Source organism: Equus caballus, chromosome 9 (assembly GCF_041296265.1).
Source record: "Equus caballus isolate H_3958 breed thoroughbred chromosome 9, TB-T2T, whole genome shotgun sequence".
Lineage (NCBI taxonomy): Eukaryota > Metazoa > Chordata > Mammalia > Perissodactyla > Equidae > Equus > Equus caballus.
The window spans coordinates 88,049,227-88,063,959 of record NC_091692.1 but is presented as its reverse complement, the minus strand read 5'-3'; the positions used below and the strand labels follow the sequence as shown (position 1 = coordinate 88,063,959).

General features: G+C 39.2%; 1 protein-coding gene across 13 annotated transcripts in view; it reads right to left on the bottom strand.

Moving 5' to 3' along the window:
• EFR3A (EFR3 homolog A) overlaps positions 1 to 14,733 on the bottom strand; it is a 103,745-nt gene that overhangs the window by 73,352 nt on the left and 15,660 nt on the right. For 4 of the 13 annotated variants that reach the window (XR_011421444.1, XM_070221832.1, XM_070221829.1 and 1 more), the window contains exons 2-3: positions 11,678 to 11,907; positions 7,067 to 7,174 (exon numbers count right to left, since the gene is read on the bottom strand). The exons of 5 other annotated variants lie outside the window; for them this stretch is intronic. The gene's annotated coding sequence lies outside the window, so the exon portion shown is untranslated. The remainder of the gene's footprint in view (positions 1 to 7,066; positions 7,175 to 11,677; positions 11,908 to 14,733) is intronic. 4 more of the 13 variants (XR_011421443.1, XM_023648981.2, XM_005613282.4 and 1 more) reach the window with 1 other exon arrangement.

Below are 14,733 nucleotides of genomic sequence, written 5' to 3'. Positions count from 1 at the left end.
TATACATCATACACATATATACATATGCTACACAGAAAGCCTATAAGATGGGTGTTACTCCTGTACTTCGACATGTGTACAGGGCGCTGTGTTAAGAACTATGGACGATTAAAAAGGTAACTATCTGCCTGAAAAGACAAAGGTTTAAAAATCGAATTTTAAAACAAGATTCAGACAAGAATTGAAGACAAACGATACCCAATGTCAAAGGGGCCACATGGCCATAAAGTCCACATAAATTCAGAGAAGAGAGAAAGGACTTCCAGCTCAGTGAAGAGAGTTTAGGAAGGACATGGCACTTGAGCTGAGGGCACCCCTGAAGAATGAGTCGACTGAACTAGAAGGATAAACTGGGGACAGTGAAGGACAATTACAGTCAGAGAGAACAGGGTAAGCCACTCTAGAGGCCAGCACATGGAAAAACCAAAATGCGTTTTCTAATGACCCAGAGCTTAGAAAGGAAGGAACGTGGGAGGTGGCACAAAGGAAGCATCACAAGGGTTTGGTGACTAATTAGATACCGGGTCAAAGAAACAGGAATGAAACAGACTCTTATCTTCAGGAAAGTCTTCCTTTTAAAAGCATTTTAATCCATTAGAGGAGTATTTTATTACACGATTCTTTCCACGTATAATTCTGTACCTTCTCTCCTTTCATTCTCAATTTCACTACTTGTTCTTTATTCCCAGGCACATAAATCTTATGGAAAAGAGAAGGACAACAAGGGCAATAGATGGAATTAAAGCTCCGGTTCTGTTTAAAAGGACAGTCTTCCCGTTGCATTGCAGTGCTTGACTCTACAATAGGGATAACACAGACAAAACCCTGGGACACTCCAAAACTACTCTGAGATGCGGTCCATAGGGAAAAAACAGCTTTTTCTGAGTCAACTAGTGATTGGCCTATACTCAACACCTTTTTCCCACTATGACAATTTTTAAAGAAAAAAATATGTAGTAGACATTCTCCTACTTACAAATAGTCAATTTATAGATTTTTACCTGGATTTAACATTCCTGTATGCTATCATACTTAAGAGAAAAAATTAAATATTACTCAGCAGATTCACCCACGGACAAAAGTAATAAAATACAGAACAATCCTGGCTTTTAGAAAATGCAATCCTGAAAGACTTCATTTGAAAACCTTCTGGAATCATCATACAGAAAAAAATTACCACAGATATTAAAATCTGAAAATACAGCTCTCTATTCATTTCATCTGATGTTGACTTTGTTTGCAAAACAAATAATAAAGGACCCAGCAGATGACACAGAAACCAGAGTACAACCAGGAAAGAAATGCACTCATGCCTCTGTCCCCGTCGTTAGGACAGAGCGTGTGGTTCATCTCGACTTCTAAGACCATGTCCCTGGACCCTGGGTGCCACAGGAGGTGCTCAGGTGAGGTCTTGGAAGGGGAGTACAGCACTCCTGTGTCCCAATTTCCGGAGGTAAGTAATTAGATAAGGCAGAATTGAAAACTGAAGTAGTACGTGATTCCCTTTTTTATTTAATATATAAACTATTAACTAAATGTTCTCTACAATAATGTCAGCAGTACTGTTAAGAATTACAAAAGGAATCACATTTTTTCCATGTGTAATTGTTTAAAAAAAAAGTATATAAGCAACAACTTTCGTCTTGAATCCAAACCATGGTATTGACTATTATATTGATATTTACTTTGCAGAATTAATATGTTTCGGAGGAGGGGAAAATTATGTAGTGGTTGAAGATAAATTTAAAAATCATGATTAAGGGGGAGAAAAATAGAGGAAAAGCAAATCAGACTACGTAGAAGTTATAACAGAATTGAGAAAAAATTCCTAGACTGCTTTTAAGAGTCGTACTTAAAACACAGTCTAACAAAAACTCTAGTTGACAGAAAAAAAAAATCCTCTAATCTTCAAAAGGACATTGAATGCCCACCTAGGGAAATAGTAGGCAAAGTCATTAAGGGTTCTGACAGTTTCCATCTCTGTAGCATATGCCAACAAATCAATTTTTGGAGCCTTCTATGAAAACATTTTCCACTTCTCAGAGCAAATCTTAGTAAATACATGACAAAGCTAGCCAGAAAGTACAGAAGTATCTTACTTTAAGAAGAAAAGGTGTTCTTCAAAGATAAAAACTGAGATCAATGTATATCCAAATGACTAGTGACAGTTTCCTTTAATTTGGAAGAGGACGAAAGAAACTGGACTCACAACTTTCCCTTTAGTTAGAACTTCTTGTCAAGAACCCGTAACATGAATAAATTTTCATGGAACACCATGGAATACTGTTCTTCAAATGTCTTTGTGAAAACTGTTTTAGTTATATCATTGCCTAGACAATAAGCTAAAGGCCCAGGAATTCTCAACCCTTTCGAAACCATTTTGAAAGGGCAAAAATTTCTTAAGACAGCCAAAACGTTCTACAGTTCAAAACTAAGATTAAAATAAATTAAAAATTCCACATGAAAATTCTCATTAAAAATAATGACGCTACTAGTACTACTCCTCGGAAGACAGCAAAACATGGGGGTCTAGCAATCCTCACGTTAGAAATCAAAATACAGAAAGAGCCACGAACATTAACACAACAACAGGTGAGCTTGCAGAGCCCCTGATGGACCTCGAAGGACAAGCGAAGGTGAGAACTCACCGCCAAATCACTGATGCAGACGGCCTCAAGGCCTGTAACACAGCCTCTGGAGAGTGACTGCGGGTGCTATTATTATGCCAGGACCAGTGATATAAATCTCTTTTTTTTTTGAGGAAGATTAGCCCTGAGCTAACTACTGCCAATCCTCCTCTTTTTGCTGAGGAAGACTGGCCCTGAGCTAACATCCGTGCCCATCTTCCTCTATTTTATGCGTGGGACGCCTACCACAGCATGGCTTTTGCCAAGCGGTGCCATGTCCGCACCCAGGATCCAACTGGGAAACCCTGGGCCGCTGAGAAGTGGAACGTGCGAACTTAACCGCTGCGCCACCGGGTGGGCCCCCATAGTGGCATAAATCTTGACCATCCCAGGCAACCCAGGATTTAGGATTATCCTACTTATTCTCTTAGACCGAGAACTGGGACATGTCTAAAGGCATCAAACAAAGTAACCAAATTGTCAGTTATAGCTACAAAAACAGGAAAAGCAGCAACAATCCAGCCAGGGCAGACAGAGAAAGTTAAGAGGAAAAAGAAAGAAACACAGACGACTGGCAAAAATAATAACAACTTAGAGTTTACCCAGCTTTAATCTTTCTGGTATATAATAACTACAACTTTAATATATCAAATAACAAAATCATTTTTGTAGAAAGCTCATTAACTGATAAATTCCCTGGACATTTGTAATTAAATGTTTTATAAAATGCCTACTACAGTCAAGGTACTAAGCGAGACATTGTGAGATGTGTGAATAATTCATAAAACTGGTTACTGACATCAGGACCTTTAAAATATAACAGGATTGTAAGAAATCAATGTAACAGAAAACAAGATAAGTATTCTTTTAGTAAAAATAACAGACAAATGCAAACAAAATCATCATAATGGCAAGTAACTGAATTTACCCTCAGTCTCTGGGTATGCTTACATAAACCTAGTTATGCTGATTTTTCCACCATACTCTTGTCAGTAATACATCTCAAGGGAACAATTACCACCACCCTCAACTTCCCTAAAAACATCAACACTCACAAGTCTTCTACGATGTGAATGTGTTTATTCTCTTATGGTAAAAGGTTACCTCTTAAGAAATCCTACTGAAGCAAACTACCTTTCCATACAACAATGCTTTCCTTCGAGTGCTCCATGAGTCAGCTGGAGAACATCTCCTGGAGCATTTTTTAAATCCTCGCTGGCCCCACCCAGGACTGCCTGAGTCAATCTCTAGGGATAAGATACCAGAATTCCTATTTCTAACAATCACCCCTCCTTCCTATCCTGACCCTCATGCACACTCAAGTTTGGGAACCACTGCTTTAGAGAACCACTCCCCTTGTGTAATGATCTGAAGCACTAAGCACATGACTTTTTCGTATTGTGCACTTTAGGTACTTGGGACGCTGTCCTCATCTAAGCTACGTAATGCATAACAAGCTATACAGGCTGCACTTTAAGATCATCTAATATATTATAATAAATGAATCATATAAAGCTCTAAATATGAGACCAAATGAGTGATAGAAATGATAAATGCTAGGGCATTCAGAAACAACTTCCAGAAGATGCTGACATGATAAAGACTCACTGCTGCCAATAATGTGCTGGTATTTGTGGCTGAGATCTTGAGACCTTCCCCAATACTTTGAAATGCTGTCACCATATCTCCCTGTGGACTAGAGTTTCTAAGCAACTTGTACAAATGAATACTCCGCAAACCCATACTGGAAACAAATCAGGGTGAAGTACTAAATGGCCTTTAAAATCCTAAGTGAAGCCAAAATTGCTGATGAACAGAGATGCAAAAATTCTCACAAAATTTTGGCAACCCGAATTCAGCAATACATCAAAAGGATCATACATCACAATCAAGTGGGATTCATACCAGGGACACAGGGATGGTTCAACATCGGCAAATCAATCAACGTGATATACCACATCAACAAACTGAGGAATAAAAACCAAATGATCATCTCAATAGATGTAGAGAAAGCATTTGACAAGATCCAAGAGCGATTTATGATAAAGACTCTTAACAAAATGGGGAGAGAAGGAAATTACCTCAACGTAATAAAGGCCATGTATGACAAACCCACAGCCAACATCACATTCAATGAGAAAAAACTGAGCACCACCCCCCTGAGAACAGGAACAAGACAAGGATGCCCTCTGTCACCACTCTTATTCAACATCGTACTCTTATTCAATTCTTATTCAACTCTTATTCAACAGAGTACTGGAAGTTTTGGCCACAGCAATTAGGCAAGAGAAAGGAATAAAAGGAATCCAAATAGGGAGCGAAGAAGTGAAACTCTCGCTGTTAGCAGATGACATGATCTTATATGTAGAAAACCCCAAAGAATCCTTTGGAAAACTATCAGAAATAATCAATTACAGCAAAGTTGCAGGGTATAAAATCAACTTACATAAATCAGTAGCATTTCTATTCTCTAATAAAGAACTAACAAAAAACTACAAAACTTTCCTGAAAGAAATTGATGACAACATAAAGAGATGGAAAGACAGTCCATGCACATGGATTGAAAGAATAAACATCGTTAAAATGTCCATACCACCGAAAGAAATCTACAGATTCAATGCAATCCCAATCAGAATCCCAATGACGTTCTTTACAGAAATAGAACAAAAAAATCCTAAAATTCAAGTGGGGCAACAAAAAGACCCTGAATTGCTAAAATAATCCTGAGAAAAAAGAACAAAGCTGGAGGAATCACAATCCCTGACTTCAAAACATACTACAAAGCTACAGTAATCAAAACAGCATGGTACTGGTACAAAAACAGGTGCACAGATCAATGGAACAGAATTGAAAGCCCAGAAATAAAACCACACATATATGGACAGCTAATCTTCGACAAAGGAGCTGAGGGCCTACAATGGAGAAAAGAAAGTCTCTTCAACAAATGGTGCTGGGAAAACTGGACAGCCACATGTAAAAGAAGGAAAATTCGACCATTCTTTTTCACCATTCACAAAAATAAACTCAAAATGGATCAAAGACCTAAAGGTAAGACCTGAAACCATAAGGCTTCTAGAACAAAATATAGGCAGTACACTGTTTGACATCAGTATTCACAGGATCTTTTCGGACACCATGTATTCTCAGACAAGGGAAACAATAGAATGAGTAAACAAATGGGACTTCATCAGACTAAAGAGCCTCTTCAAGGCAAGGGAAAACAGGATTGAAACAAAAAACCAACCCACCAATTGGGAAAAATATTTGCAAGTCATTTATGACAAAGGGTTAATCTCCATAATATATAAAGAACTCACACAGCTCAACAACAAAAAATCAAACAACCCAATCAAAAAATGGGCAGGGGACATGAATAGACATTTCTCCAAAGAAGATATATGGATGGCCAATAGGCACATGAAAAGATGCTCATCATCACTGATCATCAGGGAAATGCAAATCAAAGCTACAATAAGATATCACCTTACACCCATTAGAATGGCAAAAGTAACCAAAACAAAAAGTAACAAATGTTGGAGAGGTTGTGGAGAAAAATGATCCCTCATACACTGCTGGTGGGAACACAAACTGGTGCAGCCACTCTGGAAAACAGTATGGAGATTTCTCAAAAAATTAAAAATAGAAATACCATATGACCCAGCCATCCCACTACTGGGTATCTATCCAAAGAACTTGAAATCAGCAATTCCAAAAGTCCCATGAACCCCTACGCTCATTGCAGCATTATATACAATAGCCAAGACATGGAAGCAACCTAAGCGCCCATCAAATGATGACTGGATGAAGAAGATACGGTATATACATACAATGGAATGCTACTCAGCCAGAAAAAAGGATAAAATCGTCCCATTCACAACAACATGGATGGACCTCGAGGGTATTATGTTAAGTGAAATAAGCCAGAGAGAGAAAGACAATCTCTGTATGACTCCACTCATACGTGGAAGTTAAACATGTAGACAAAGAGCACAGATTAGTGGCTACCAGGGGAAAGCGGGGGTGGAGGGTGGGCACAAAGGGTGAAGTGGTGCACCTACAACACGACTGACAAACAATAATGTACAAATGAAATTCTACAAGGTTGTAAACTATCATAATCTCAATAAAAAGTTTGAAAAAAAAATCCTAAGTCAAGTATTGTAAACAGAGTAAAGGAAAACACATTATCACGATTGGACTTTTCACATTTTTTCCAAAACATGACCAAACCTCTGAAATTTTCCCTTTTCCCAAAAAACTTCTCTGGTACATTCTTCTGTATTTCATGCCATTGTGTCCTTAAAATGATCACAGTTCTTGGGATTTATTTTACGTGGCTGGAGAAAGGGCTATACTGTTTCTATAACCTATTCTATTCTCCAGTCCCTACCTTCCCTGGAGAAGACCTGTTGCAGTCTAAGGGAGGAAGAGCGACTTACTTCACTGCTGAGTCCGGAAGGAACTGAGCATGGCCTAAATCATAAGCTGCAAATCCGTATCCTCAGCACCTACACAGTGGCAGCATGCAGTGAGAGCTCAATATCTATCTGTTGAATGAATGAAGGAATGAATGAACTTTCAGGATTTCTTTCAGATCTGCATTCTGCAATTCACTCTTCCCGCTTTTATGTGATAAATATTTGAGTCTGGAAGCCTGTCTCTATGTGGCCACTATGGGGTTACCAGGAAGTTTGAGTCAGCGTGTCCTCCTTGCAGAAGGTTGGGTATGTCTGCTCTGCCGACCTGGAATGACCCTTACACACACCGTAGCGAAGTCTAGATTTGGAGGGGAAGTAAGTAGGATGCCTGATGACAGACAAAAGTCAGGCCACATTCTCTGACACAGCTTTACTAGTAGTAAAGCTCATATCTGACTTGTATCAAATTGACTTTTATATTTCTCTCAATTGGTTCCAAACTCAGAGGGGAACCAAGGTGCGAATGCTACTCTCTTGAAATCAACAAATATGTGTGTCTCGGAAATATATCTGATTGGGAAAAACATTTACACCCAATCACATGTATTCTTTTAACAAGGTTTTAATGAGGCCTACCATGCCACAGGCACTAGGCTAAATGCAGGGAATATCAATACAGGCCATAATCACTGGTCTTCAGTAGCTCATAGTCTGGTGGGAGAAGATAATCATATGCAGAGAGAATTATAACTGTGTGATATCAACACAGGGTTGCTATCAGAGCATAGTAGTGTGAAACCTAACTTTCCTGAAATAAGTAATAACTAAATTAAATCCTGAAAAAAAGCAGGAATTAGGGGCCAGCTCAGTGGCATAGTGGTTAAAGTTTGTGCACTCTGCTTCAGCGGCCCAGGGTTTGTGTGTTCGGATCCTGGGTGTGGACCTACACACTGCCCATCTAAGCCACACTGTAATGGCAGCCCACATACAAAAAGAGGAAGACTGGCATAGATATTAGCTCAGGGCCGATCTTCCTCACCAAAAAAAGAAAGCAGGAATTAGGCAAAAGAGGGGAGGATTATCATTCTGGCAGAGGGAGCCACATGCATGAGGGCTCAGAGGTTTAAACAAGAGTGTGGTTTTAATTTTCAAACAAGCATAAAGTTCTGCAAGATGACAGAAATCGGCTAGACAAACTTTGCTTCCTGCAAAGGACCAACAAGGAACAGAGGAAGACACATTTTAGGGCAGGAGGAGGGTATCAAAACAAAAGCAACTAGTTGGAGTAGCTGAGGTCACCAAGGAAGACAGTAGGGAGTTTGGGGGAGAACCCTGGGAAAGCAAACATTTACGGGATGGTCAGCAGAGGAAGACAACATCTAAAGAAACAGGAAGAAAACCATGAAAGAATAGAGTTAGAGAGAACAAAGCAGACTCCTTCCAATCCTGTACCTTTTACAACTGTACCAACTACACGGATAAAAGAAATCAGGACCTTAAAAAATACTCCAAGAATGAGGAAACAGCAGAGAAAGAAATTAAGAATATTTTTTTTAAAAAAGTAAACATGAAAATCTCAGATTTTATGGTAATACAAATTAAAATTTCAAGAAGGATCAAATATTTTGACCCAAAATAAATCAAAGCAATGGCAGTTTCAGAACATCCAGACTGAAAATCACTGTTTTATAGACTCCACATTTGATGTGGGGAAAAAAGAAAGCAACTGATCACATAGCTTACAACAATTACGGGTTCTTATTAAAAAATTATAATGGATAGTATGAAATATCCCTTATAAGGATCTACTAATATATTTCATCACTATTTTAATCAGTTTTTAGTAAGATATAAGTCTTCTATCTAAAGTATAAAACTAGGTTATGTCTATAATTTCAAGTAAATAATGAGGATAAAATAATCGCTTAGAATAAGACAACAGCAAAAGAAAAGGTCTCTTATGGCAAAATAAAGCTTTAAGGTTTTGATTTCATGAGCATACAAAAAATAAGGTACACCTTTCTTAAATTTCATCATTGTTGATGTGGTTCTTATGTTTAAAATGTGCTACCTTAACATTAAAAAAGCAATATTGCAGACCGTTGACCTTACATCATATATATTTACAAGGAAGTTAAACTTGAAATCATAGAAGATACAAACGGCCTTTTCAAATTAACACAATATACTCTGAAACTTTGTGACTATATCTGTGATCAATGAACTAAGCCTCTGAAAGAGCCACGAGAACTAATATTTGGACTGTTTCATAATTTTTAAAGCATGCATAATTTTTAAGCCATGCTGAATACCAACATTACCCCAGTGTGCTCACTACTGTGTACATTACTATTCTCTGTAAATTTTACGCCTTATTAGCAAAATCTGAGGAAAGAGGACTTCATTTTTTTAAAAAGTTACTTCTTCCCCTCTGCCACAGGAAACAAATTACCTGTTCTTGAGAACTTCCCCATTCAGATTTCTGTATAAGCAGGAATATTTGTATCACTTTTATGTTTCTGTGTTTTCATATTTAACACTTGAAATCAAATCTAAATTACTTCTTCATAATCATTTTTATGTAATTCTCTGGATGCTCTTCAACACATACTAGTGGTCAGAAATGGAGTCCAATGTATTGCCTGCCTGCAGGTGCTAAGTAGGTATCTTTACTGTCACTTGAAGGGAGTTATGCCCCACTTCATGGATTCTGCAAAAACGAACCGCTGCTGGGTCTGACTAATGGTAGATGGATTGTGGTATGGCATATTTGCAGGTTACTAGTTGCAATTCATAATGCTTAATAAAATTTCTCATCCTTTTAGTTTAAAAAATACTTAGCACAGAACAAGTCACATAGTAAATGTTAAAATATCAGGTATTACTCAATACTTAAGGGACATTATGTTAAAAAGGGACTAGTCTGTGATGTCCTCTAGGGACTGAACTTGGATATAAGCAGTCAAAATTCTTGAGAATTCCCTGAGAGCTCCCAAAGAGGACAGTCTGTCGGTTCCTGTGAAGACTCCACCCACAGGTTAGATGAAGCAATCTCTCTGAGATTCCTTCTGACTCTAAATGCACATGACACTCCAACCTAAATGCAAAGGAACATTAAGGAATACCAACTATGTGGAAAGTACTATACAAGGTGCTGTGGGAGGTACCCAAAAGATCTGCAATGGAAAATTTTACAAGAACTCCTATGTTTGAAAGGGTGGAATAAAGACTCACACATAAACAATATTAATAAAATACAAGAGAAATGAGAAATTAAATTCCAATTGGAAAAGTTTAGAAAAGCTACTTAATGATGTGAAAAATGAGCTCAGCCAAGCATGCACACAAAATGAGTAGAATAAGCAATTTCTTAGAGATTAATAAAAGAAAAGATTTTTGTGAGCTGGATTGATTAAGAGAAGTTTTTCATTGCAAAAGATCTCAGCTATGAGTTATCTGTCGAACAAAAGGAAGAAAATGAACAGAGGGAACAGGTATTCCAGAAAGACTGAGGAAAACAGGGCTGTTCTGGAGTAGTAGAGTGACGAGTCTAGCTAATCCAGCTTTGGAGCCTAGGAAAAACAAGTGGAAAGATAAATTAGCAGTAGCTACACAAATGTATTATTAATATGTAGTTCTCTCTCCTCAAAATTTTAAATGGAAAGTTTTGACTTCCTTCTGTAGGCTATGTGAACAATTTGAAATGTCTGAGTAGGGCAAGAGCATGATGAAAATAATGCATTTATGAGTTTAGTCTGATGACTGTGCCAAAGCATTAAAAAAATTACTCTGGGAAAAACTTTAAGATAATCACATTAACAGCTTTGAGAGAAAATGCAGACCGAAGGACAAAGCATGGAGAGCTTTTAATTAAAATCTGGTTTAAGGCAAATGTATCCAAAAGTACTTAATGTATCTAACACAGCACAGGAAAGTTTAAAAAATAGAATCAGATTTTCAGATTTCTATTAAAATAGCTTTAATTAGTTTGCAGGTTTTGTTTTTTTTTGTTTTTTGCTGAGGAAGAGCAGCCCTGAGCTAACATCTGTTGCCAATCTTCCTCACTTTTTTTTTGAGGAAGATTAGCCCTCAGCTAACACCTGTGCCAATCTTCCTCTTCTTTACATGTGGGTTGCTACCACAGCGTGACTGACAAGTGATATAGGTCTGCTACTGGGATCCAAACCCACAAACCTGGGCCACCAAAGCAGATTGTGCCGTACTTAACCACCATATTGTGGGGCCAGCCCCTTTCATTAATATAATTAGATGTATATTAATGTTCTTTCTGAATATATAAAATTGAGGGTGATGTGTGGAAATGACTCCTATAGTATAAAAAACTAATGATCATACTTTGGTAATAAATAACCTCTACATCTGTCCTTAGCTCTCATGCGAAACAATCTAACAAACATTCCTTTCACGGCCCAGGAAGGGGTACCTGAACAGCACCTCTAAGCAGGACGGCAATCACAGTAACATAAGTCAATGGGGACTTAGAACACAAGTTAAACGTCTAAAATGTTAATCGTTGTGCTGCAGGTTTAGATTTTTATACTCAAAGTAGGAACAAACATACTAAATCTACCCAGGATAATTTCAAAATGTATTTCGTTCATCTGCACTTACTACTGTTCCCACTTCTTTTTCATTCAGAGGACACTGCTTCCCCACAGACGCTGAAGGTGCTGGTGGCTTCTAAGCAGTTCTTCCCACACTGCATGCTGGCAGAGGAGCTCGAGGAGGGGACGGGACCTCCGTCAGCTAACGGAGGCTGTGACGGCTTCTCACTTTCATGCTTTGATACTTCCTTTTGAAACTAACTTGCCGTGCAGGTAACAAGAAAGACTGCTGAAGTTCTTGGAAAAGAAAAACTTTATACTAAAATCAGATGAATGTTCAAAGTTCAAACCTAGACTCATAATAACAGCCTTTTATTCCTCCTCAGAAGTTGTCTAAACGTGGCATTTCCAATTTGCAAAAGTAAAAAAAAAAAACAAAAAACAACCAACTGACATTTTCCAGATGCCTTTGAAAAAGCTGTGAAGTTTATATAAGGCAAAATGAACACAGAAAGAATGAGTATGAAACATTTTAGCGAATGTCAGAAATATATTGAGAATATATTTGGAAAAGATGATGAATATAGAAGCTACAATTAAGACAATTTATAAGATAGTTCATTCAGATCATACCTACCAAAACCCAAATCACTTATTTTACAAAATATAAATGATTAATTTAATAGCTTCTTTTAGCTATACACATACACACACATTTATTTAAAGATCTAAAAAGTGAAATCAGTGGGGCTGGCCCAGTGGCTTAGTGGTTAAGTTCATGCACTCTGCTTTGGTGGCCCAGGATTCGCAGGTCCAGATCCGGGTTGCAGACCTATGCACTGCTCATCAAGCCATGCTGTGGTGGTGTCCCACATGCAAAAAAACAAAGGAAGACTGCCACAGATGTTACCTCAGTGACAATCTTCCTCAAGCAAAAAGAGGAAGATTAGCAACAGATGTTAGTTCAGGGCCAATCTTCCTCACCAAAAAAAAAAAAAAGCTAGGGAAAAAAGTGACATCAGTTATACTTTCCAAAATAAAGATCTTCCCAATTTATTTACACTGCACTGATAGGCTTGGAGGTGAATCTGGGCATAATCTCTACCTTTTTAGCCTTACTTCCTAAATAAATCATAACATCTTTCACAACAAAAATGTGCACACTCACAGCTCTCAAATCAAGCCCCAAACTTCTTCATTCTCATGCATTTGCTCATACTATTCTATCTGTATAGAATACCCTGTCTTTATAAAAAGTGGGATAGATAATATGCAATCAGTAGTGAGATAAAACTCATTCCAATTACAAAAGGCTCCTTGAAATGAAATCTATTTTAAGTTATAAAATAGTAGCTTCAACAATTTCAAACATATTAACACTGAGTTGGTAAAAAAAGCATGAGACAAAAGAAACTTTAAAAAGAATCTGCAGGGGGCCAGCCCGGTGGCTGAGTGGTTAAGTGTGCACACTCTGCTTTGGCGGCCCAGGGTTTCACCAGTTCAGATCCTGGGTGCGGACATGGCACCGCTCATCAAGCCATGCTGAGGTGGCGTCCCACATGTCATAACTAGAAGGACCCACAACTAAAAATATACAACTATGTACCGGGGAGCTTTGGGGAGAAAAAGGAAAAATAAAATCTTTGAAAAAAAAAAAAAGAAATTGCAACAAACTTTGGAAACAGAAGGACAAAGAGTCAAAAATGAAGCATGCTTCTGTACCTGGATAAGCAGGTTAACACTCAAGACAGCAGGAGAGCTCTGAGCTGTCAGGCTCAAGCACATTCATTTGTGGTAAAAGAGTAGTCCGTTTACTAGTCAGGAAAATTTGGAGGATTAAAGAGAAAAGTTAAAAGTAAAGCCAATTTTTTAAAACAACGGACAAACATTGTATGTTGAACTGTGCTCCCCAAAAAGATATGCTGAAGTCCTAACCCCAGTACCTGTGAACGTGACTTTATTTAGAAACAGTTTTCGCACACTAATCAAGTTAAAATGACGTCATACTGGATTAGGGTGGGCCCTTGACCCAATGACTGGTATCCTTATAAAGAAAGATATGGAGACACACAGGGAGGAAGGCCATGTGAAGGCAGGAAGAGATCAGAGTCACGCTGCCACAGACAGGAAGCTCTAAGGGTTGCCAGCAACCACCAGAGCTAGAAGAGGCGAGGAAGGACTGCCCACCTGAGCATGGCGGGAGCACAGCCCTGCCCACACCTCGACTGAACTGCCCACCTGAGCGAGCATGGTGGGAGCACAGCCCTGCCCACACCTCGACTGAACTGCCCACCTGAGCGAGCATGGCGGGAGCACAGCCCTGCCCACACCTCGACTGAACTGCCCACCCGAGCATGGCGGGAGCACAGCCCTGCCCACACCTCGACTGAACTGCCCACCCGAGCATGGCGGGAGCACAGCCCTGCCCACACCTCGACTGAACTGCCCACCCGAGCATGGCGGGAGCACAGCCCTGCCCACACCTCGACTGAACTGCCCACCCGAGAATGGCGGGAGCACAGCCCTGCCCACACCTCGACTGAACTGCCCACCCGAGAATGGCGGGAGCACAGCCCTGCCCACACCTCGACTGAACTGCCCACCCGAGCATGGTGGGAGCACAGCCCTGCCCACACCTCGACTGAACTGCCCACCCGAGCATGGTGGGAGCACAGCCCTGCCCACACCTCGATTGAACTGCCCACCTGAGCATGGTGGGAGCACAGCCCTGCCCACACCTCGACTGAGGACTTCCAGCTTCCAGAACTGTGAGAATATCTCTTGTCTTAAGCCATCCAGTTTGTGGCATCTTGTACAGCAGCCTTGGGAAGGTAATACAAGTAAGACTTCACATACCAGCCCAGTAAATTCTCTATTTACTAGATATGTACCACTCCCGAAATCAGTTCAAATGCCATAATGACTTCAAGTCAGCCTCCAAAGAATTCAATTCATTCCTTGATATCCAGTCATTCAAACTCAAACATTCTGTCCCCATCCCAATAGTAACATACAAAATAACTGAAACATGAAAAGAACAAATTTTTGCTCAATTCTGCCAACTTTCTTCAAGTGCTATATATACTTCACTTAAGTTCAGGTAAATTAATACGTGGTCTTACT